This window comes from Bombyx mori, chromosome 13 (assembly GCF_030269925.1).
Source record: "Bombyx mori chromosome 13, ASM3026992v2".
Classification (NCBI taxonomy): Eukaryota; Metazoa; Arthropoda; class Insecta; order Lepidoptera; family Bombycidae; genus Bombyx; species Bombyx mori.
This window is the reverse complement of record NC_085119.1, coordinates 1670044-1693089: the sequence shown is the minus strand read 5'-3', so window position 1 is coordinate 1693089 and position 23046 is coordinate 1670044. Positions and strand designations below refer to the sequence as shown.

Here is a 23046-nt window from a genome sequence, read left to right as displayed (position 1 = left end):
GATTTTCAGCCATAGATAGGACTTGTTCAGGATCCGTGCCAAACTAGATCGGTGGACCTGTCGCTGTGTTGATGACACACGGTCATTTGAAATCTCTTAGGGTGGGAAACTTGATGTAGGTATTTCTAGAATTTTTAACTTTTTTTTGTTACATGTATTTTTGTATTGCTCAGCTGGATAGACGAGGTCACGGCTTACCTGGTGTTAAGCAATTACTGGAGTCCATAGACGTCAATATTTATGCCATCTTGAGATGTGGTTCTAAATTCCAGTTTTACAGTACAGCGCGTTACTGCTTCACGACAGAAATACGCAAGGTTAACCTAACCTAATTCACTGTGGAAATCATTCGTGAACATTTGTTAAGAACGTATTCCATTAGAAAAATTGGTACTTGCCGGCGGGATTCGAACACCGGCTCAGTCGCATCGCTAGATACGCAGCGGCTTATCTTTTAGGCCACGATGACTTCGAATTCTATGACAGAATTACAATTTCTCCGTGGAAATGCACGAAAAAATTGAAAGCCGATTTTGAAATATATTGACACCAATTTCCAATAGACTCATGGACCATTCAGAACGTTTTATAATTCGCGAATCATAACCAGGCGCTTACTTTAATCACATTCAATAAAGATTGAAATCCGTCTAGATTTTAAAGCTGAAATTAATAAAAGGCCTTTAGGGCTTTAATGCACCATTACGTTTGATATACAACTGTATAATGATCACGCGATTATAATAAACATTAGATTTTCCAATTCCGCTATTAGTTCGCACGACCTGAATCGTGAATTAGTATTATGACGTTTATTGCAATAAATTTAGGTTTCATTTCTGGTAAAACGTGAACCGGAGTTAATTGACCTCATTACTTAATAATGTTTACTGGCAATTTAAGTCCGTATCGGTCGTCAGTTTAGTATAGGTCGTAGAGGCATTTAATGACATCTTATTTGAAAAAAAAAAGAGATATTTTAGTAGCTGATCTAGACCCCCACGGTGAAGGTCAAGGGGCGACCTGAGGGGGTAGAGGCCGCGCGGCGCGCTACCAGCACTCTAGCGCACTGCCGAGGAGTAATAGAGCGACCGATTGGCGGTGTATCGCGTCCCGACCCGGCAGGCTGGTTCTGATCCAGCGGTGTATTCCGGGACACCAGCGGCATCGTCTGGGCGGCCTGACGGGCTGCCGTACTGAGACGGCTGACGTTTCACAGACTTCGATTCGCCTCGAAGGCTCCGTCGGCTGAGCGTCATTGGAGTGAGCTGCGCTGTCTGGTTGCAGTGTTGACTGCGGTAACCCCCTACCTCATCCGGGTTCTGACCTCGGAGGGGATCGGACGCTTGGGCGAAGAGTGCAGGGTAGTCGTTTAGTGGGTAGGGCCCTAAATTTCCTTGGGCCCGCGGTCTGCTCCCTACACCTGGCAGATCGTCAAGTCCCACATACCCCGCGCGCCCCCTATTCGCGGGGACCTCGTAAAAGGTTCGGCCCCCGGCCCGAAAAAAAAAGTAACTGATCTAGACAGTCAGTCAGATCTAGCGGTAGGCAGCGGCTTGGCTCTGCCCCTGGCGTTGCTGAAGTCCATGGGCGACGGTAACCACTCACCATCAGGTGGGCCGTATGCTCGTCTGCCTACAAGGGCAATAAAAAAAAAAAAAAAAGACAGACGCGCTCAAGGCCCAATTGATGCGAAGCGATTACTGGGTAGCTATAAGCATCGTGAATGCCAATGTTTGATGTGAAGCGATTACTGGGTAGCTATAAGCATCGTGAATGCCAATGTTTGATGTGAAGCAATTACTGGGTAGCTATAAGCATCGTGAATGCCAATGTTTGATGTGAAGCGATTACTGGGTAGCTATAAGCATCGTGAATGCCAATGTTTGATGTGAAGCGATTACTGGGTAACTATAAGCATCGTGAATGCCAATGTTTGATGTGAAGCGATTACTGGGTAGCTATAAGCATCGTGAATGCCAATGTTTGATGTGAAGTGATTACTGGGTAGCTATAAGCATCGTGAATGCCAATGTTTGATGTGAAGCGATTACTGGGTAGCTATAAGCATCGTGAATGCCAATGTTTGATGTGAAGCGATTACTGGGTAGCTATAAGCATCGTGAATGCCAATGTTTGATGTGAAGCGATTACTGGGTAACTATAAGCATCGTGAATGCCAATGTTTGATGTGAAGCGATTACTGGGTAGCTATAAGCATCGTGAATGCCAATGTTTGATGTGAAGCGATTACTGGGTAGCTATAAGCATCGTGAATGCCAATGTTTGATGTGAAGCGATTACTGGGTAGCTATAAGCATCGTGAATGCCAATGTTTGATGTGAAGCGATTATTGGGTAGCTATAAACATCGTGAATGCCAATGTTTGATGTGAAGCGATTACTGGGTAGCTATAAGCATCGTGAATGCCAATGTTTGATGTGAAGCGATTATTGGGTAGCTATAAACATCGTGAATGCCAATGTTTGATGTGAAGCGATTACTGGGTAACTATAAGCATCGTGAATGCCAATGTTTGATGTGAAGCGATTACTGGGTAGCTATAAGCATCGTGAATGCCAATGTTTGATGTGAAGCGATTACTGGGTAGCTATAAGCATCGTGAATGCCAATGTTTGATGTGAAGCGATTACTGGGTAACTATAAGCATCGTGAATGCCAATGTTTGATGTGAAGCGATTACTGGGTAGCTATAAGCATCGTGAATGCCAATGTTTGATGTGAAGCGATTACTGGGTAGCTATAAGCATCGTGAATGCCAATGTTTGATGTGAAGCGATTACTGGGTAGCTATAAGCATCGTGAATGCCAATGTTTGATGTGAAGCGATTATTGGGTAGCTATAAACATCGTGAATGCCAATGTTTGATGTGAAGCGATTATTGGGTAGCTATAAACATCGTGAATGCCAATGTTTGATGTGAAGCGATTACTGGGTAGCTATAAGCATCGTGAATGCCAATGTTTGATGTGAAGCGATTATTGGGTAGCTATAAACATCGTGAATGCCAATGTTTGATGTGAAGCGATTACTGGGTAACTATAAGCATCGTGAATGCCAATGTTTGATGTGAAGCGATTACTGGGTAGCTATAAGCATCGTGAATGCCAATGTTTGATGTGAAGCGATTATTGGGTAGCTATAAACATCGTGAATGCCTTTGTCTACCATTTCTTCACGGCAGATATTGGTAGGATGATAGTATATATTTTATTAAATCACATCTTAATCTTTTTTACCACGTACCGTCCGACTTTTGAATGAGCTGTCCCTCTACGGTGTTTTCCGAGCGCTATGACATGTCCTTCTTCAAACGAGGCGTGTGGAGAGTACTTAACGGTTGTACTTAACGGCTTGGTTCTGCCCCTGGAATTGATGAGTTCCATGAGCGACGGTGACCACTCACCATCAGGAGGGCCGCAAGCTCGTCTGCCTACAATCAGATCAAATCAGAATATATTTTTTTATTCAACACTAGCTGACCCGGCAGACTTCGTAGTGCCTCAATCGATAAATAAAAAACCTAAGCTTTTATATAAAATAAACTTAAAACAAACAAAAGGAATCCGTCCGACGGGGGACACATAAAAGGAAAAACAAAATTGTTATCTTTATTTAATTCTGAGCATTTTCATATTTATCTACCTGTTAAACCTTCTCTGGACTTCCACAAATAATTCAAGAGCAAAATTAACCAAATCGGTCCAGCCGTTCTCCAGTTTTAGCGAGACTAACGAACAGCAATTCATTTATATATATATATATATATATATATATATATATAGATAAGGGCAATACAAAAAAGAACGCTTGGTGAGAGGAATAAGTAGGATGGGTTTCATTGAGAGCCCACAATAAACTAGCAGTTACGTAAATTTCCAAAGGTTTTCGCTCAATACCTTGCAGTGGGTGTATGAGCTCACAGCCTGAACTGCTCGTGAATGAGTCAACGCTAAGTCGTTTACCGAGTCTATTGTCGTGAAAACATGAATGACACCCACTTTGGTAGGTACATTAGATGTTTAGACAAGAGGATTTGAGGCTCGACACAAATACGTCCTACACGAGAACATCAGTTGCTTTCTATCATTGGGCCACAAACGCTTCTGAATCTAACAATTCATTTAACATTACTTCATTAAATAATACGCGGTTAGTACTGAATTAGACAAAATCTTTAAATATTTATTTTCGAACTAGAGTAATTAACTTAACATTTGTGACGTAATTAGTTCGACTTAGAGCCAAATATACGTATATGTCGGCGTCACGCCAGGGTTTTCACACATAAGGTCTTTTACAATGAAAATACAATACAACTCTATAAAACTTTAACATTACTTGTTTTTTACAAAAAGCCACGTCTTAGTTCTTAGACGAATAGCCATTTTGTGATGGTTATAGCAACTACGACTTCTTTATACAAACAAATGTAATTACTGCGAAGCAATCTATAAAATATAGCTTAATATTCACAATACATATTTTAGTGATTTTTACATGACTCTGACATTAATTTATTTTACGTGAATTACTTTTAACTAATATAAACTATCATTATTATTATCCAGCCTAATAATAGATGGTACCAACAAAATCATTTTCATTACAATAGTTACAATACTTCATTAAATTATTACTGTTAATTAAAATATGAAGTTAACGAGTTCACAGCCCACCTGGTATTAAGTGGTTACTCCAGCCCATAGACATCTACAACGTAAATGTGCCACCCACATTGAGATATAAGTTCCAAGGTTTCAAGTATAGTTACAACGGCTGCCCCACCCTTCAAACCGGAACGCATTACTGCTTCACGGCAGAAATAGGCAGGGTGGTGGTACTCGTACCTACCCGAGCGGACTCATAAGAGGTCCTACCACCAGTGAAGATAGGGAAAATTTGATTTTTTTGGAGGAGGTTTTTACCCTGAGGCAGTCCACATTAGAAGATTAAATTGCACGAATTGTAGATTTATTATGTTTTCTTAGTAATCTAATTAAATTCTATCTAATTATTGTGGAATCAAATAAATCAAATCGAGTAAAGGAATCAATTATTATTATTATTATATATCTGCCGTGTGTGTAGATAGGTGAATGTGAGTGGTGATTGGGGTGGCTTATAATCTCTTAACGCTTATTTAATCATTACAATATTAAATTATGTTAATTTTATGCATAGTAACTAAAGTTTGCTTAAAAAGTAGTTTACGATATGAAGTTGAATTTTTTTCTGCTAACCTTCAACATACAATAGGCGGCACTCTGTGTTCGTGTCGTTTCAATTAATGAGTGTCTTCTAGCACCAAGTATCGAAAATGATTCTCAATCAGTACGAAAAGATAACGCCGGGCTATGGGAACTAATAAAGATTGAAAAGAATTCTAAAGCAGTTAACGAGTGCCAAGGAGCTCGGTATAATCTCTGCTATGGGAATGCCGGCACGTTCGATTGTTTGACAGTCGAGTCTACTGACTACAAACAGTGGATTACGTAAAACGTTGGATTACAGATGGCTTAGCGGGGCGGTTTTGATGGTCTAGAATCCAAAACACATTTCATTTTGAAGGCGTGTTTTTTTTTATTGATTCGGTGGGTGGACGAGCTCACGGCCTATCTAGTGTTAGGTGGTTATCGAAGCCCATAGACATCAACAATGTAAATTCCGCCACCCGCCTTGAGATATGAGTTCTTAGTTTTTACAGTACAACGGCTGCCCCACCCTTCAAAGCGAAACGCATAATTGCTTCACGGCAGAAATATGCAGGGCGGTACTTACCCGTGCGGATTCACAAGACATCCTACCACCAGTAGATTGATAAATTATATACACTAGGACCACCATATTATCCTAAAACTACATAACAATAAAAAAAAAAAAAAAAACATAACCACTAAGTATTTTATCACTACTATTTTTTTAATTTTTTTCTCACGTTATTCCTTACGTTTAGTTAGCAATGTTTTGAAAAATATAAGCCTGATTTTTTCGCATTACTGTTTCGCGGCAGAAATGAGTTTCATAATAATTCCCGCCCGTGCTACTTACATTACGTTCCTTAATTATCCGTAGTAACAATTTCCCTACCAAATACTCACCCTTTGTATTCACTCTGCCCCTTCTTAATTTAAAGGATGGTGGAAATTATAGAAGCCAACACACGTATATACCACCATTCTACATATTTCTTCTATGAAGCAGTGTTAGAAAGCTCTTCATCATACCTCATGTCTGAAGGTGATATTCAGATTACGACGCGTGTGTGCTTCCTTAGAATTTTTAGAATGCGTATCACAAGGCACGAATTTCATCAAACAAAATATGTACAGCAACTTATTATGTTAATCAAAGCGTCAATACGATAGATTTGTAAATCTACCTTCGATATGTTTGCGTTTGGAGACGAAACGATCGGACAAAGTTATTGATTAACATCCCATTGGAGATAAAAAACAGTCTTGGTCCATTATTCGGAAGCTCCCGGCGGACTAAAGTAAATTAGAGAGCCAAACACAATACAAAAGATTTTCCTCTTTACAGCGGAAAAAAGACGCACTTAAAGGTATAAAAGCGTTGGATGAATTAAAAACAGAATTAACCTCTAAAAAGGTGGATTCGCAGTTCCCCTAGTTCATTGTTGGATATAAACAGGGTCGCCGGAGGATCTGAGTTACTGTTTATTTTTTTATTGCTTAGATGGGTGGATGAGCTCACAGCCCAGCCCGCCTGGTGTTAAGTGGTTAATGGGGCCCATAGACATTTACAACGTAAATGCGCCACCCACGTTGAGATATAAGTTCTAAGGTCTCAATTATAGTTACAACGGCTGCCCCACCCTTAAAACCGAAACGCATTACTGCTTCACGGCAGCAATAGGCAGAGTGGTTGGTACCTACCCGCGCGGACTCTCAAGAGGTCCTACCAACAGTTATTATGCAAATTATAATTTTGCGGGTTTGATTTTTATTACACGATGTTATTCCTTCACCGTGGAAGTCAATCGTGAACTGCTTTTACTGAATTTTTTTAGTTCATACTTAATAGCTACTTTTTTGGTGGGGTCTCAGCAGCAAGTTACACAGATGACGTGAATATTACCAATTTGAACAATTGTTTTGAACTTGTATCGGTAGTTCGATTCTTTTCCGTGAATCACTGTTGCGTTTTAGTTTAAAAGGTAGCGTGTACAAAAAAACGATCAAGTATTAGGTTTCTTCTTAACTCAAAGAGGATCTCTGCAACAATTCACTAGCTTGAGCGCGATGATAATCTCTTGAATTTAGTAAATTCAGAAAAAAATATCCACGAATGCCCAATCAAATAAAAATCTAAATGGACAACCGGCTCCTGCAATATCCCGTATAATAGAACATCGGGCGATTCGAAAAGGCCCTTTGAAGAATAACTCCCCCTTAATATTTGTTAGCGCTCAGCGTGTAACGACCCCTATTGTTAGGCTAATGCAAGGTATTGTTAGAAGCGACCGCTTAAAGTAATCTATACAATTTCCATTATCACGCCACGACGGACCTGCTGTGGAGCGTGTTCGAATGCTAGGAGCCCGGGCCGTGGAAAATACAGCATATGCTTTTTACATCTCATGCTCTGTCGTGGATATTTTTGGGTACGGAGCCTATAGTCTAGAATGCGGTTTTACCTCGAGACCTGGAATCGAGATATTAAGTTACCGGACTGTTTTTTCTGGTGGTAGGACCTCTTGTGAGTCTGCACAAGTACCACCGCCCTGCCTGTTTCTGCCGTGAAGCAGTAATGCGTTTCGGTTTGAAGGGTGGGGCAGCCGTTGTAACTATAATGAGACCCTAGAACTCATATCTCAAGGTGGGTGGCGCATTTACGTTGTGGATGTCTATGGGCTCCAGTAACCACTTAACACCAGGTGGGCTGTGAGCTGGTCCACCCATCTAAGCAATAAAAAAAAGACAGCCAATAATATATAGTACAGTACAGTGTGAACATGTCCGTAACAATGTATGGTGTGCGATATTGTTGTGCTATGAGCTATATACTATATGCTATTGTGTTATGGCGTAGTCTAAAAGCAGCTTTAGTTTCCTTTAGTTTTTGTACCACACCGGAACTGCCTTGGAGAATTGTTTGAGATTACCTCGTCAGCTACTATGGGACTGTTATGCACCGAAGCAGAGTTTAATCGAGCGAAATGAAACCCCTTCTGATGCTTTCTGAATACTGTGATAGTAATAAGTTCTACCTTAAGCGAGGTTTGAAAATAGCAAATTTCCCTGCCACACATTGCTTATGAATGTCGATAGCCATTTATCATCAGATAGACAATCAAATCGTTGATACGCGGCTATAAAAGACATGTACTGTATGATAACTTGAAAGAAATATCTGAGAATAATAAAAACCTCAAACAATTTCGGCGATGAACGATCACACAACACGTTTTTTTATATATTATGTATTTCGTTCACATTCACTCATTCAACGCATGGACGGATCACTCAGATAAGGAAAATGATTGTTGTCGTAAATAATCAGATCTTTTTGTTCTTTTATGCTTTTTGATGTGTATTTTTACTAAGCGATCGGAATAATAATAACAATAAGTTTGTACAATATCAACTGGCACTGTCATGATACTTCTAAGGGATCATTTGTAAGAAAAGCTTTAAGAGCGAGTGTGTAGTCATCGTGGCCTGAAGAATAAAATGCACGGTGTATTCTATGTCAGACTACGCGAGGGCACAATCTCACGAGCAAGTACCAGTTACAAAGAGAAATACGTACTATCTTACGAGTCCATGTAAGACTTCCACATGTGGGCAGGTTTGTTCAAAAGTAAAATCTGGTATATTCATGAACTTCAGTAATTACTAACGATAGGACAAAGTTGGACCCCGCACGTGTTGGTACTAGCCTACTTCTATCATAGCGCAGTAATGAATTTTATTTATTTTTATATGCTGCTATACTATATGGCACTATAGTATAGCGTAGTCTGAAATCAGCTTCATACCTTTTTTAGAAGGGATTCCAAGCTATTTGTATAAAGAAAATACCACACCTATAACTTAGAAGACTGATACATATTTTAGATTTACATGATCTTATCTTATATTTTCGACTAATTACTAAAAATTTTCAATACTCTCAGCTGTATCCTGATCCATTAACGGTGCTTTTAGGCACCAACAGGCACCGGTCGCCGTCCTCGTCGAACCCGTCCGCTCGGGGCTCGACGAGCGAATTAACCCATAGACACAGCCCACTGAGTTTCTCGCCGGATCTTCTCAGTGGGTCGCGTTTCCGATCTGGTGGTAGATTCTGCAAAGCACTGCTCTTGCTAGGGTCAGTGTTAGCCGCACTCCGGTTTGAGCCCCGTGAGCTCACATTCACAAGCTGAAATAGCCTCTCAAGGCTATCAGCATAGGTTAAAAAAAATATGTATCCAGTATTTTTCCGATTTAATACAGCACTAGTTAAAGTATCAACGGTTAAAGTCCGGCCCTCTGTTTTAGAAAACACAATCACGATCCCCCTTTTACTTCATCAGAAACAAATATTATAGTAAATTTAGTTTGTGCCGTATAAAACTATTGTCCCTTTTTGTAATTTCGGTTAAGATTAACCCTTCGACAACCGCAACACGCGGCACGTGCAGCAGAAACACGATTTCTATATCAGGGTTAACCGTATAGTCGCGGTCTATCGCCACGGAGCAACGGCAAAATTCTAAGCCCCTACTAACGGTTTTTGTTTATACAAAACAATTCAAAATATTCTGACTCAACAGTGAACTGTCATATAATCTTTGTAATTATTGACGCGTGCAAAAAAAAAACAACAAAATGTGTACAATTCACACGTGGTAGAAGTGAAACCTTCCAAAATTAAAATACAATTATCATAAACGTCTTAAGTATATGTAACATTTTGTCATTAGTAAATAATTGTAAGGTAGCGCCCTCTGTGAATTGATATTTTAATTTCACGTATAATCCTAAATTAAAATTCACTACAAGAGCTTTCATACACACGTTAGTATTAAAAAATCTCACAGATGGCGCTGTATTAAATAGTATGTATATTTCTGTCTCATTCTTTGCTGGCTTCATCCTACACATTTTTGTATTTGTGTCTCTTACCTGTCGTTTTTTCCGTTGCATCCGGTTTGAAATCACAACGATTCTAAAGAAGTTTTCACTTCAAAAAGACGTTCGACTTGTTCTCCTATACATTTACTACATTTATTAATGGGTGTTAACGTTATCTGGTAGTGGCTAAGAGCAAATCGTAAAACATAACATTTGATAATCTCTAATGACTACTGACTAATACTTTTTCATGGTATCGATGTTACTAGTTCAGCGATAGGTTGAGTATCGTCAGCTTTCTTTAATTCGTCGTTGTCGTCTTTAGTTTCCGGATGACCATGTGGTTCATTTTTTAGATTAAAATCGGAAAGTCGACAGCGCTCAAACCATTAATGAGTCGTGCTTTCGTTCGTCTGTAGTGTTCACTTTGTTAACCTCATTAATGTTGTGAGCAGTTTGTGCGGTACTTCTGTTCAATTGCGATGAAACGCGCATTTTATAATCGGAATTTTATCGTCTCCATATCTATACTAATATAGGTATTATAAAGAGGAAAGATTTGTTTGTTGGATTGTATTGAATAGGCTCCGAAACTACTGAACCGATTTGAAAAATTCTTTCACTGTTTGGGAGCTACACCATTCCCAAGTGACATAGGCTATAATCTTTTTTGAAAAAAATTAGAGATTTTTACTAAAACTCCAATAATGTAACCCAAGGTGTAAAAAAATTACCTAAAATATTCTTTACATCGCGTGCCCTGCGAAAACTATTGATGATAGAATAAAAGAATGTACTACGACTTTGTAGAACACATTATAATTTACAAAAAGTGTCGCGACAGCATATGTCTAAGTATTATAGTTAAGCCGCAAGACGTGTTCTTTTATTTAAAAAAATAAAACAAAGTCAAATATCGTTGAAATTTTTGTTAAAGACCCGAGCGGAGCCGGAGCGGGCCGCTAGTTGATGATAGAGACACAAATGTAGTGAAAACAAAACACTTATCAATAAAGAAATGAATGAATTCGAAAAAAGGATACCATATGTTTTTAATTAAATTCAAGTGATTTTAGAATTCATTGTCAGCCATATACTCGCATATACTTATATATATATATATATATATATATATATATATATGAATTAATCTAAAAAAAGAGTTCCACATTTTTTAAATTAAATTCATTTGATAGTAAAACTAATTGTCAGTCATACATAAATTACATTTCAAATGGCCAATAGTCTAAAACGGCAACTTCACCTGTAATTAATCAACAACTATAATTAAATTTAACTCTCTCTGTACTCCCTATCTAGTAAAACTATAAATATTTCTATTAAATTTTTTAATTATGCAAATTTATTTATTAAAGCGATGCAGTTAACAACAATATGCAAAGCAGCAGTTAAACGAAACTGCTAACTTTTAATTGTATTAACACAACGTACCTTAGTAGGGGTTATACGGTCTCTCGCAACGAATTTCAATTGTAATCAAATATGTCGACACGAGGGTTGCCACCGTCTGAGTAAACAAGATAAAGCGCCCAGAATGTGCGCGTGTAAGCCCGCTATACTTGTTCCTTTGACAACCTTAGCTGAACGTAAATGAGAAGTGAAATATTTTGGTCCACAAAGCGATAGGATGAGAAGTGAAGGCTTTTTGGTTTTAATTTTAATATTAGATTCGTCGAATTATGTTTGATAGAAGTACTAGATACGCTTTTAATATCAATGTACCTATGATTTCGTTCTCTTTTATTGATATGTGTAAGCTAAAGGGCGGTAAGTATCGGAGAATAACAGATATTGTAATGTAAAAGTTACGCGTATTTATATTATTGTACAAATGTCAATATTGCGGCCACATGAGTTCTGGTTCGAAGGGAGATTGCGTTTCGAGTTTTTTTTCCTGCCTATGCTGATAGCCTTGAGAGGCAATTTTAGTTTTTCCCTGACGTGTAGGTAAGCTCACGGGGCTCAAACAGGGACCGTTGTTAACACTGGCTCTAGCAAGAGCAGTGCTTCGCAAAATCTACCACCGGATTGGAAACGCGACCCACTGAGAAGATCCGGCGAGAAACTTAGTGGGCTGTGTCTATGGGTTAATTTACTTATCGAGCCCTTCGTCGCCAGCGACGGGTTCGACGAGGACCGTGACCAGTGCTTGAGGTACTTAAAAGCACCGTTAATGGATCGGGAGGATCCGTAATGACGTGAGTGGAGTTAGGTGGAAGACCTCATGCTGTGATGTTTCCGGGTGAGTCAGTATTCGATTTTGTAGAAGTCAGTTTTATAATCTTGTTTTTTTTGTTTTTTTTTATTGCTCAGATGGGTGGACGAGCTCACAGCCCTCCTGGTGTTAAGTGGTTACTGGAGCCCATAGACATCCACAACGTAAATCGCCACCCACCTTGAAATATAAGTTCTAAGGTCTCAAGTATAGTTAGCCACCCCACCCTTCAAACCGAAACGCATTACTGCTTCACGGCAGAAATAGGCGGGGTGGTGGTACCCACCCGCGCGGACTCACAAGAGGTCCTACCACAAGTAATTACGCAAATTATAATTGATACGCAAATTATAAATTATAATCGATACACGGGCCCTAAATTTCATCGAACCTGTTTCTTATGTGTTTCTGGCAGCCGTAACACAAGAGAAAATCCTCGCTTGGACGCGTTAAATGCGGAAGTCAATTTATTTATCGGCTCCGGTAACCGCGGAAACAATTTGGATCGTTACAGCGGTAAAGTGGGGCGACATCTTTTCAATCAAATTTCCTGTTCGAATCCGAATTTTTAGTTTAAAATCATAGGCTTAGAGTCCTTGAAGAGAAGGCGTTGGGTATATTCGTATCAAGGGAACGACTATATCTTTAAACTATATTCGGTGTTCATAATAACAGACATATACTACTTTCCAAGGACGCGATTAATAACGATTTGACTAATCGATAAAGAAATTATATATAGGAATATCGATCGATATCGATATAGGAAGTTTGTTAGTCTCGCTAAAACTCGAGAACGGCTGGACCGATTTGGCTAATTTTGGTCTTGAATTATTTGTGGAGGTCCAGAGAAGGTTTAAAAGGTTAGATAAATATGAAAATGTGCGGAATTAAATAAAAATAACAATTTTGCTTTTCCTTTGATGTGTCCTCCGTCGGACGGATTCCTTTTGTTTGTTTTAAGTTTATTTTATACATTATCGATTGAGGCGCTACGAAGTCTGCCGGGTCAGCTAGTTATAATAATAATAATAAATAACTGGTAACAAACAAGCACGATCATTCAGCCCCAAATTATGATTACCTTTTTTATGGGTACCATAGATACTTATATACGTTTAAATATATACATAATAAACTCCCAGACAGAGAGCAAACAAATCTATTCATCACACGAATGTTTGCTGTATATGGGAATCGAATCCACGACCATGGTTGCAACAGTCAGGGCCGCTAAATACTGCAACACCGTCAGTCAGTCAGTAAATAGTGATGGTAGGGAAATTGGACGCGCGAATGAGTATCACCTGCCAAGTTTTAGCGCGCAGTAGTCGAGCTTTCCGGTTTGAAGAGTGCGACAGCTGCTATACCACATAACTGGTCCTTCAATCTGGTAACCACTTAACACCATTTACTGGTGGTAGGACCTCGCGGGTAGGTACCACTGCCCCGCCTATTTCTGCCGTGAAGCAGTAATGCGTTTCGGTTTGAAGGGTGGGGCGGCTAACTATACTTGAGACCTTAGAATATAAATCTCAAGGTGGGTGGCGCATTTACGTTGTAGATGTCTATGTGCTCCAGTAACCACTTAACACCAGGTGGGCTGTGAGCTCGTCCATCCATCTAAGCAATAAAAAAAAAACCTCAATTCCAAATAGAATCTATACGAAAGCGTGCAATGAAAGCCCTCACACACGGCTGTTAGCGTTTCGTCTTGTTTCCAGTCGACGTCCATGAATATTAACAAGCGAACTATTTATAAGACATATCGACCTTCAGACAGCTGTCTAACTTAAGAGCACCGAATGAATAAATTAACTATCTCTATTGACAAGTCGATACACAGGGTGGTGTTCTTTCTGTTTTTATAATTTCTGATCTATAATTTTTGAATAAAGTCACTCATCAACGATAATACAAGATGGTGATTTTTATTGGTGGTAGGAAGTTTTGTGAGTCCGCACGGGTAGGTACCACTTCGAGTAGAACCGATTACTAACTGCTTCCATGTCATCTCTGCAACGCTTTTATAGTCGATACAACAACCTAGAATTATCGAGAATCTTCTCGGGTAGGTCGGTCGTTTCAATATGTGTTTCCGCTATTTGATAATAGATGGCGTTGCGCTTCTCGAGCGTTCTCGATTTAACTAGTTCTTTTGATATTCGTTTCTGCTATTCGACGATAGACGGCGCTACTGTTACCCGCGTTACAGTATCTAAGGTTACTTTTTTTAAGAAATCGGTAAACGACAAACATGTCAAAACATAAATTTGGATATAAATTACTTTGCAAATGCAAAAATAAGAACACTTCGAAGCCAGATGTTAGCGACGTGTTCTAATATACTAATGTTTCTTGTTGAACGAGAAATATTTTGCATTAAGAACTTGGTGTAAGGAATAAAATGGAAACTCTGAGAAAACCAGATTCGAGTTGATGTTGTAAGGTCGTTTGCGTAATTTTGATTGAGCATCTATACATCTCATAGCGAAACTTAAATAAACGATTCAAAAAAAAAATATTTATTAACTAGTAATAAATCGCCAATCACATACGATTATTTATTTATTCAACTTAATGCACATAAGTACAATGGCGGACTTAATGCCTGAGGCATTCTCTACCAGTCAACCAAGGGTGGTGTAGAGAATCCAGTGGTAGGTGCATAACTTAATGTGAAACAACCAAACTACATTATACAATATACAAACACATACACAGTATATATATATATATATATATATATATATATATATATATATATATATATATATATATATATAATTACACAAACAACGTACACAATTTTATATCATGATAATAATATAAAATTTACACATATATCTATATATAATCTCTATCATATACTCACATATTCACATACATATTCATATACACACTTAAACACAACTTAAAAATATAACAAAGAAATAGAACCACATATACATATATATATAGTACAAGAAAATAGTATATTGCACAGAACACACATTGCAAGTCAAATTGTTAAGTTTTTAAGTTTCTGCAGAAAAAGTTGGCGTACCTTTATTTTGAAAGTTAGGCGATCAGTGATCATCCTAACATTAAGATATCAAGATAAGATTATCAAGCCACGCCAAGATTTTCACAGGATTGTACTAGGGAGAGAATCAGTTAATATACAACTAAACGCGTTTTTACATGTACATGCTTATATAGAAGAAGAGTCAGTCAATAAAATCGTTCATCAGACAAGTGTTTGCACGATGTGGCAATCGAACCCACGATTCGGGCATTAGTTAGGGGTTAGCGTCACCATCATCACCATCACCACTTCACCATCGAGTCAATCAAATAATTAGCCTACCCAATTATCTGTGGCTCTGCTTACGGTTAGCTGTAAGCAAACTTGGTAAGAAACTAAGCTTTTATTTATTTATTTCTTTATTGCAAATATGGATGTACGAGCTCACAGCACACCTGGTATTAAGTGGTTACCGGAGCCCCTAGACATCTACGACGTAAATGTCGCCAGCCACCTTGAGATACGAGTTCTAAGGCCTAAGTATAGTTACAACGGCTGTCCCAGCCTTCAAACCGAAACGCATTACTGCTTCACGGCAGAAATAGGCAGGGCCCTACCCGCGCGGACTCACAAGAGGTCCTACCACCAGTAAATAATAATAAGCTTGTCATTGTGGGTATAATATTTTATGTAAAACATATGTTTTATTTCGGCTGTTCTTGCTGTTCTAATTGAGGAGTAAAATGAAATTCATCTTCTTCTTCTTTTTCGCCACCTTATCCCACTAGGTGGGGTCGGCACAGCTAATTTTTCTCTTCCATTCTCTTTTATCAGGCGTCATCTCAACACTCACTTCTCTCTCTCTCTCATATCGTCATTCACACACTCCATCCATGTCTTCTTCGGTCGACCTCTTCCCTCTCTACCTTGCACTACCATTTCCATACATCTCCTAGTCACATGCGTGATAAGATAAAATGAAATTTATCTTATCTTTATATATTATCCTGTACCTTTCTACTACTGATAATAACACATTTACCTGTTTCATTTACTTCAAAAAGTATCCCTTTCTTATCATATATTTATATATTATCCTGTACCTTTCTACTACTGATAATAACACATTTATTGTTTCATTTATTGGTTTTTAAAACAATATTAATAGTTAATTACGATCCTAGCTATAGCGTAAGTTGAAGCTAAAGAATCGACTTTATAATAACGAGCGTATTGAACAGCAAACAATACAATAAATCGAATTCCGGATCCGAAAGAAAATGCGCATTAAAATTTTTCACGGTCCTAGGATTCTCACATACTTCACGAAGGAAATAAACCTTAATTGAGCAATCCCGTTGAAACGATACACGGTTTGCCTTCGAAACAGCGGAATGTACATTTGACACGCTATAACTTTAGTGTTTATATAAGCTTTAAATATTTAGAGAACGGACTCGGAATATTTTCCTTCTAACGTAATAAAATAACTTAGGCTTAATACGGGCAAAGGTTAACATAGTTTCCCGAATATATTTTTGTTGTTTATAAAGTATAGCGGCCCGCTCTGGCTCCGCTCAGATCTTTAACAAAAATTTCAACGATATTTGGCGTTGTTTTATTTTTTAAAATAAAAGAACACTTATTGCAGCATAACTATAATAGTTAGACATATGCTGTCGTGACACTTTTTATAAATAATAATGTGTTCTACGATGTCGTAGTACATTATTTTATTCTATCATCAATAGTTTTCGCAGGGCACGCGATGTAAAGAAAGTTTTTGGTAATTTTTTTACATCTTGGGTTACATTATTGGAATTTGAGTATGGACATCTAATTTTTTCAAAAAAAAAATTTTAGCCTATGTCACTCGGGAATAGTGTAGCTTCCAAACAGTGAAAGAATTTTTCAAATCGGTTCAGTAATTTCGGAGCCTATTCAATACAAACAAACAAACAAATCTTTCCTCTTTATAATATTAGTAAAGATTCTACTAGCTAAATGCAAATGTCGAAATAATTTATTTGGTATTACAGTTCAGTATGTTTTGCGCTTTTCAGAACTGTTTGAAGAGCTAGTTAATTGTAGAGAAAAGAAAATAATTGCCGCTATTCAAAAAGTTATAGTTGCTAGTTAATAAAAAATGATATGAAAGAAAATTAAACAAAAATTACTCACCCGAGATCAAAAATCCAATGCAAAAATAAAAAAATTATCAGGCATATATCACACACGGTTATCATGCACCAATTAGGATTCATATTTACATACATTTAAACAAAAAACCTTCATTATTTTGAACTCTTCAGTTTTAAAAAATGTTTTTTCTTCAGTGTCATCCTTGCGCGGGGGCCATTTTAATCTTCTATGTTTTGTTTTTAGGTTTTTCTGTAAATTCATACATATGCGAGTACATATGTACTTCTAGACGTTTAAATATATACACAAAAACATACCTAATACGCTTTCTACTGGTGGTAGGACCTCTTGTGAGTCCGCGCGGGTAAGTACCGCCATCCCGCCTATTTCTGCCGAGAAGCAGTAATGCGTTTCGACTTGAAGGGTGGGGCAGCCGTTGTAACTATACTTGAGACCTTAGAACTTATATCTCAAGGTTGGATCCGTTTACCCTAAATCGAAATAACTTATGAATACAAAACACTCACACACACATTGCTCTGAGTAAACGCGAGGTTGGAGGCGCATTTACGTTGTATATGTCTATGGGCTCCAGTAACGACTTAACACCAGGTGGACTGTGAGCTCGTCCACCCATCTAAGCAATAAATAAAATAAAAAAATAAAGAGCATAAAAATCTCATCGACACGGGAACCAAAGTAGAAATCGAACCGACTACTAGGGTAGTCTAGCAGTCAGGGATGCTGACTACAGCGCTATCACAACCGCCCAGTTTTCATATTTTTTTCCACTAAAACTATGGCACTCATACATGACAAAATATATAGCTAATCTTTGTTTGAACGTCGGCTTCTATACGCAATTCAAACTAAGACGACCGTTAATACAAAATTCAACTCACGTACCGAATAGAGTTCAACAGACCAATTAAAAGCACATATAACAAACTTAGAGGCATTGTCAACACACCGTTTACCCTTAATCGAAATAACTTATGAATACAAAACACTCACACACACATTGCTCTGAGCAAACACGCTTCGTAGCTTACAATACACAAACTTGAACATTGTTATTTTACTCGGCAATGTACATTTAAAACTAAGTACATTCGCGTATCTCTCGAAAGCCTTGTACGTAATTCGGTGGATTATAAATGTCTACAAAAGTTATTATGAATCCAAACGTCATAATCCTGTAAGCCAATTTTGAATGACTAGACGCTGGATGTGTGAGCATCGTGAAACAACGCTTTGTACGGTGATTGTCAGCGTAGCGTGGATGAGCAAGTTGTAAGTTAATGTGAGATTTAAATGATAAATTCAGATTGCTGTCGGAATATCTATGGTGGTTAGATCGGCTGTTAATTTTTAATGCGGCAAAAAAGGTAAGTATACACTTGTTAAAAAATCAACCCTTTGAATAGATTTCGTTATTCATCTTATTCAATGTCATATCAAAAGGTTTATTATAGCTTAGATGGGTGGACGAGTTCACAGCCCACCTGGTGTTAAGTAGTTACTGGAACCCATAGATATCTACAACGTAAATGCGCCACCCACCTTGAGATATAAGTTCTAAGGTCTCAGTATAGTTACAACGGCTGCCCCACCCTTCAAACCGAAACGCATTACTGCTTCACGGCAGAAATAGGCAGGGCGGTGGTACCGACCCGTGCGGACTCACAAGAGGTCCTACGACCAGTAAAAATAGGCAGGGCGGTGGTACCTACCATAGGCAGGGCGGTGGTACCTATCGGTGTTACCTGCCGGCGGTGGTGGATTTTTTGTATTAATGGTCAATTTTATTATTTTTATTTAAGATAGTGTAACTGGTACATAGTGTTTTTTCGATAAACTTGTGAACCACTTGATTGTGGATTCCACTTATCGTGAAGACGATAACCCAAGTCAAACAAACTGCCAAATAGTTCGGTCTGTGTGAAATAAAACATGAAAGCTTAGCAATCATTTTTATTGAAAACACATAACATATTATTCGCCGGTACCATGAAAACTGTAAAGAAATTGGAAATGTCGGAAATGATATAATAATGATAATAAGAACGCTAGATTAAACGCATTCACTTTTAATTATATCACCTATTGACTTCAGAGATCTCAAAGGCACAGTTTAACTGCTGTATACCCTTTAAGAATTCATATCTTTCCATTTTTTCAACTCCACAATTACTGTTCTTCGCTTTTTGTCTCTCTCAATAAACATTAGATCGAGTCATCTTTTCAAACTACCCTCCTGGGAACGGGTCATGTTACTCTTCTTGCCTCACAACCATTTGTAAGTTGGTTCTTGTTGTGTTATATCTATATATTAATACGTGAAGCAAAAACTTTGTATCCCTTTTGTACGAAAATTGCGCGGACGGAGGAGTATGAAATTTTCCACACTTATAGAGAATATAGAGAAGAAGTGCACAATGCTAATATTTTTTCAAAATAATGCATAAAAGATACATTAAATCAATAAAGAAAACATTACACACACTACATACCATGTATTTGACGCACACACGCATGCATACTATTTATTGTCAAATTTTTGTTCTTGGCGTCTGTTGTCAAATTGAGAATAGATTTAATATTGTTTGTCTTTGTTAATATTTTTATAGTGTGATCTTGGCGAAATTTGTGATTATATAAGTATAAAATACAATCATAATAGTATACAAACTTACAATTACAATTAATTATAGTCGAATTTCGACTACTGCGGGACCTCTAGTATTATATAATTGCATATTGACAGAATAATATTTCTGTTAGCAAGCGTCGTGGTCTAAAGGATAAGACGCCCGGTGCATTCGTATTTAGCGATGCGAATGTGCCGGTGTTCGAATCCAGCAAGCACATAACAATGTTCCTGATGAAACACGCACTTAAAAAATGTTCACGAATGACTTTTACGGTGAAGGAATAGTGTTGGAATTGAATAGTGAAATAATAACCGCTCTACTCATATCTGTTCATAAAATATTTATAACTGCTGATATCAAGCACCCCACGCTTTTTTTTACAATAAAATCATTTTTTCTTACACTATTTTTAATTCAAATTTATCAAAACTTATTTTCAATTTTTTAGTTGAATTTAAATTTTTTCATTTTTTTTTAAATGTTGAATTGTCATCTGTTAGTATGTCGAATTTCGAGTCTGAAGCTAATAAAAGCGTATTAAAAATCAAGCCCGCAAAAATTTTAATTTGTTTAATTACTGGTGGTGGGCGTCTCGTGAGCCTGCACGGGTAGGTAGCACCACCCTGCCTGTTCCTGCCCTGAAGCTCTGGTGACGATTTCATACCAGATGGGCCGTGAGCACTATAGCAATAACAAAAGCCCCTTTTTATTTTTGCCTTGAATCATTTTTTTTTGATATAACATTTTTGTGTATTTGAAAAACTCTGACCGCAGCGGTTACGACGGTCAAACATCTGCGTTTCACGTGAACGTGCATGTCGAGCCTAATCGCGATTCGTTAATTATTCATTCTGCAGCGACGGACGCCAAACGACGTTGGCTCTACCATAGGGATGGCCAATGGAATGGCGAATTTTATCTTGCACTTCATGCTTAGAGTTCCGCCCGTCTATTATTTAGTGGTTACTGGATGTATGGACATCACAGCCTGACTTTCATTTATCGTGAAAAAGTAAAAAAATATATCACACTAAGGATCACAATCCACTCGATTCAAAAGGCGGTTAAAATAGTCTAGCACTACAACTGCCAACCTTAATCTAGACGTTATAATAAGGAAATCGGTGCCATTATATCAGAAATCGAATAGACTGTTATATCAGAATTATTTACACGCTATGGTTGATTTTTAGTGAATTATCGTTCATTACGTGACTTGTAACAGGATGGATTTTGAATTATTTTCTTTAATGTTCGAATTTCTTCTGTTTTGTCTTATGTACTATCCGAACTTACTGGTAGTAGGACCTCTTGTACCGGTGGTAGGACCTTTTGTGAGTCTGCACGGGTAGGTATCACCGCCCTGCTTGTTTCTGCCGTGAAGCAGTAATTCGTTTGGGTTTGAAGTGTAGGGCAGCCGTTGTAACTATACTGAGATCTTAGAACTTATATCCCAAGGTGGGTGGCACATTTACGTTGTAGATGTCTATGGGTTCCAGTAACCATTTAACACCACCACCCATCTAAACAATAAAAAAAAAGAATACTATTGCATATTTCCCCCAAAACAAGAACTAGTGCAGTAGTTATACAGGAGAATTGAGACTTCATCCTCATGCAATGGAGTTGACAGCACCAAATGGTTTGGGAGCTCTGGCACGAGGAGACATCGCTGTTCTGCCTATTTTATAACTTTTTGTGCCGTAAGCATGTTTGTTCATAAAAAGAAAGCTATGTGTACATATTTGTACGAAATCGAAAGTTTCAAATTTGCATAAATTCTCTCAACTCCATATAGAAGAAAACCGGTCGGATTCTTGATAACCGCATTCTCACGGATCTTTTGGAAACTGGGTCTACACAGGGACAGGGTATCTCTTGTACCGTATGTTCTGTGAAAAGAGCTTTGAAGAATTGTTGCGAAACGATCCCTACATCTCCTTTTTATCATTGTACCTCCCACCAACAAAGAGGAGTCTCCTCCTCATGTCATTTCCTCGTTGCCGAGGGTCGTGACAATCATATTTCGACAGGATTTTACTCCTTGTAATGTCCCTCCAGAGTAAACCAGTATATCATAGATGAGTACATCTTCATAATCTGGAAGCTCTGGTAACATCCACAGTACTTCCCCTTCTTCAAACGAGGCTTGGGGATAGTACTCTACGGTGGGCAACGGCTTGGTCGTGTACTTTAGCCTTGCTGACAGCCATGAGTGATGGTAACTATTCACCATGTGGAGGGCTGTACACTCGTATGCATACGAAGACAACAATAAAAGAAGTAGACATTGAAATCTTTCGCTTATTTCCTATAACTAGAGGTCCCGCAGTAGTCGAAATTCGACTGTAATTAATTGAAATTGTATAATAAGTTTGTACACTATTATGATTGTATTGCATACTTCTATAATCACAAATTTCGCCAAGGCTACACTAAAAAAATATTAATAAAGACAAACAATATTTATTCTATTCTCAATTTGACCACAGACGTCAAGAACAAAAGTTTGACAATTAATAGTATGTACGCGTGTGTGCGTCAAATACATGGTATGTAGTGTGTGTAATGTTTTCTTTATTGATTTAATGTATCTTTTATGCATTATTTTAAAAAAATATTAGCATTGTGCACTTCTTCTCTATATTCTCTATAAGTGTGGAAAATGTCATACTTCTCCGTCCGCGCAATTGTCGTAAAAAGGGATACAAAGTTTTTGCTTCACGTATTAATATATAGATGAGGTAGAACTATAAAGAAGTTCACATAGCAAAGACAGCCGACACCAACATGCGTGCAAATGGATTGTTCGACAAACATTTGCTCATCGATTATCGTGAATCCTACCTCGGTAACGTCAACACTTCACCCGATACGTTTTGTAATTTAACTAATGGACGTGC

General features: G+C 38.0%; 1 protein-coding gene and 1 pseudogene across 1 annotated transcript in view; one reads left to right on the top strand and one right to left on the bottom strand.

The window, feature by feature from the left end:
• LOC101735558 (protein O-mannosyl-transferase TMTC1) overlaps positions 1 to 23046 on the top strand; it is a 153758-nt gene that overhangs the window by 3349 nt on the left and 127363 nt on the right. The gene's annotated exons all lie outside the window — the stretch shown is intronic.
• LOC119629446 (U6 spliceosomal RNA) lies at positions 17664 to 17762 on the bottom strand (annotated as a pseudogene).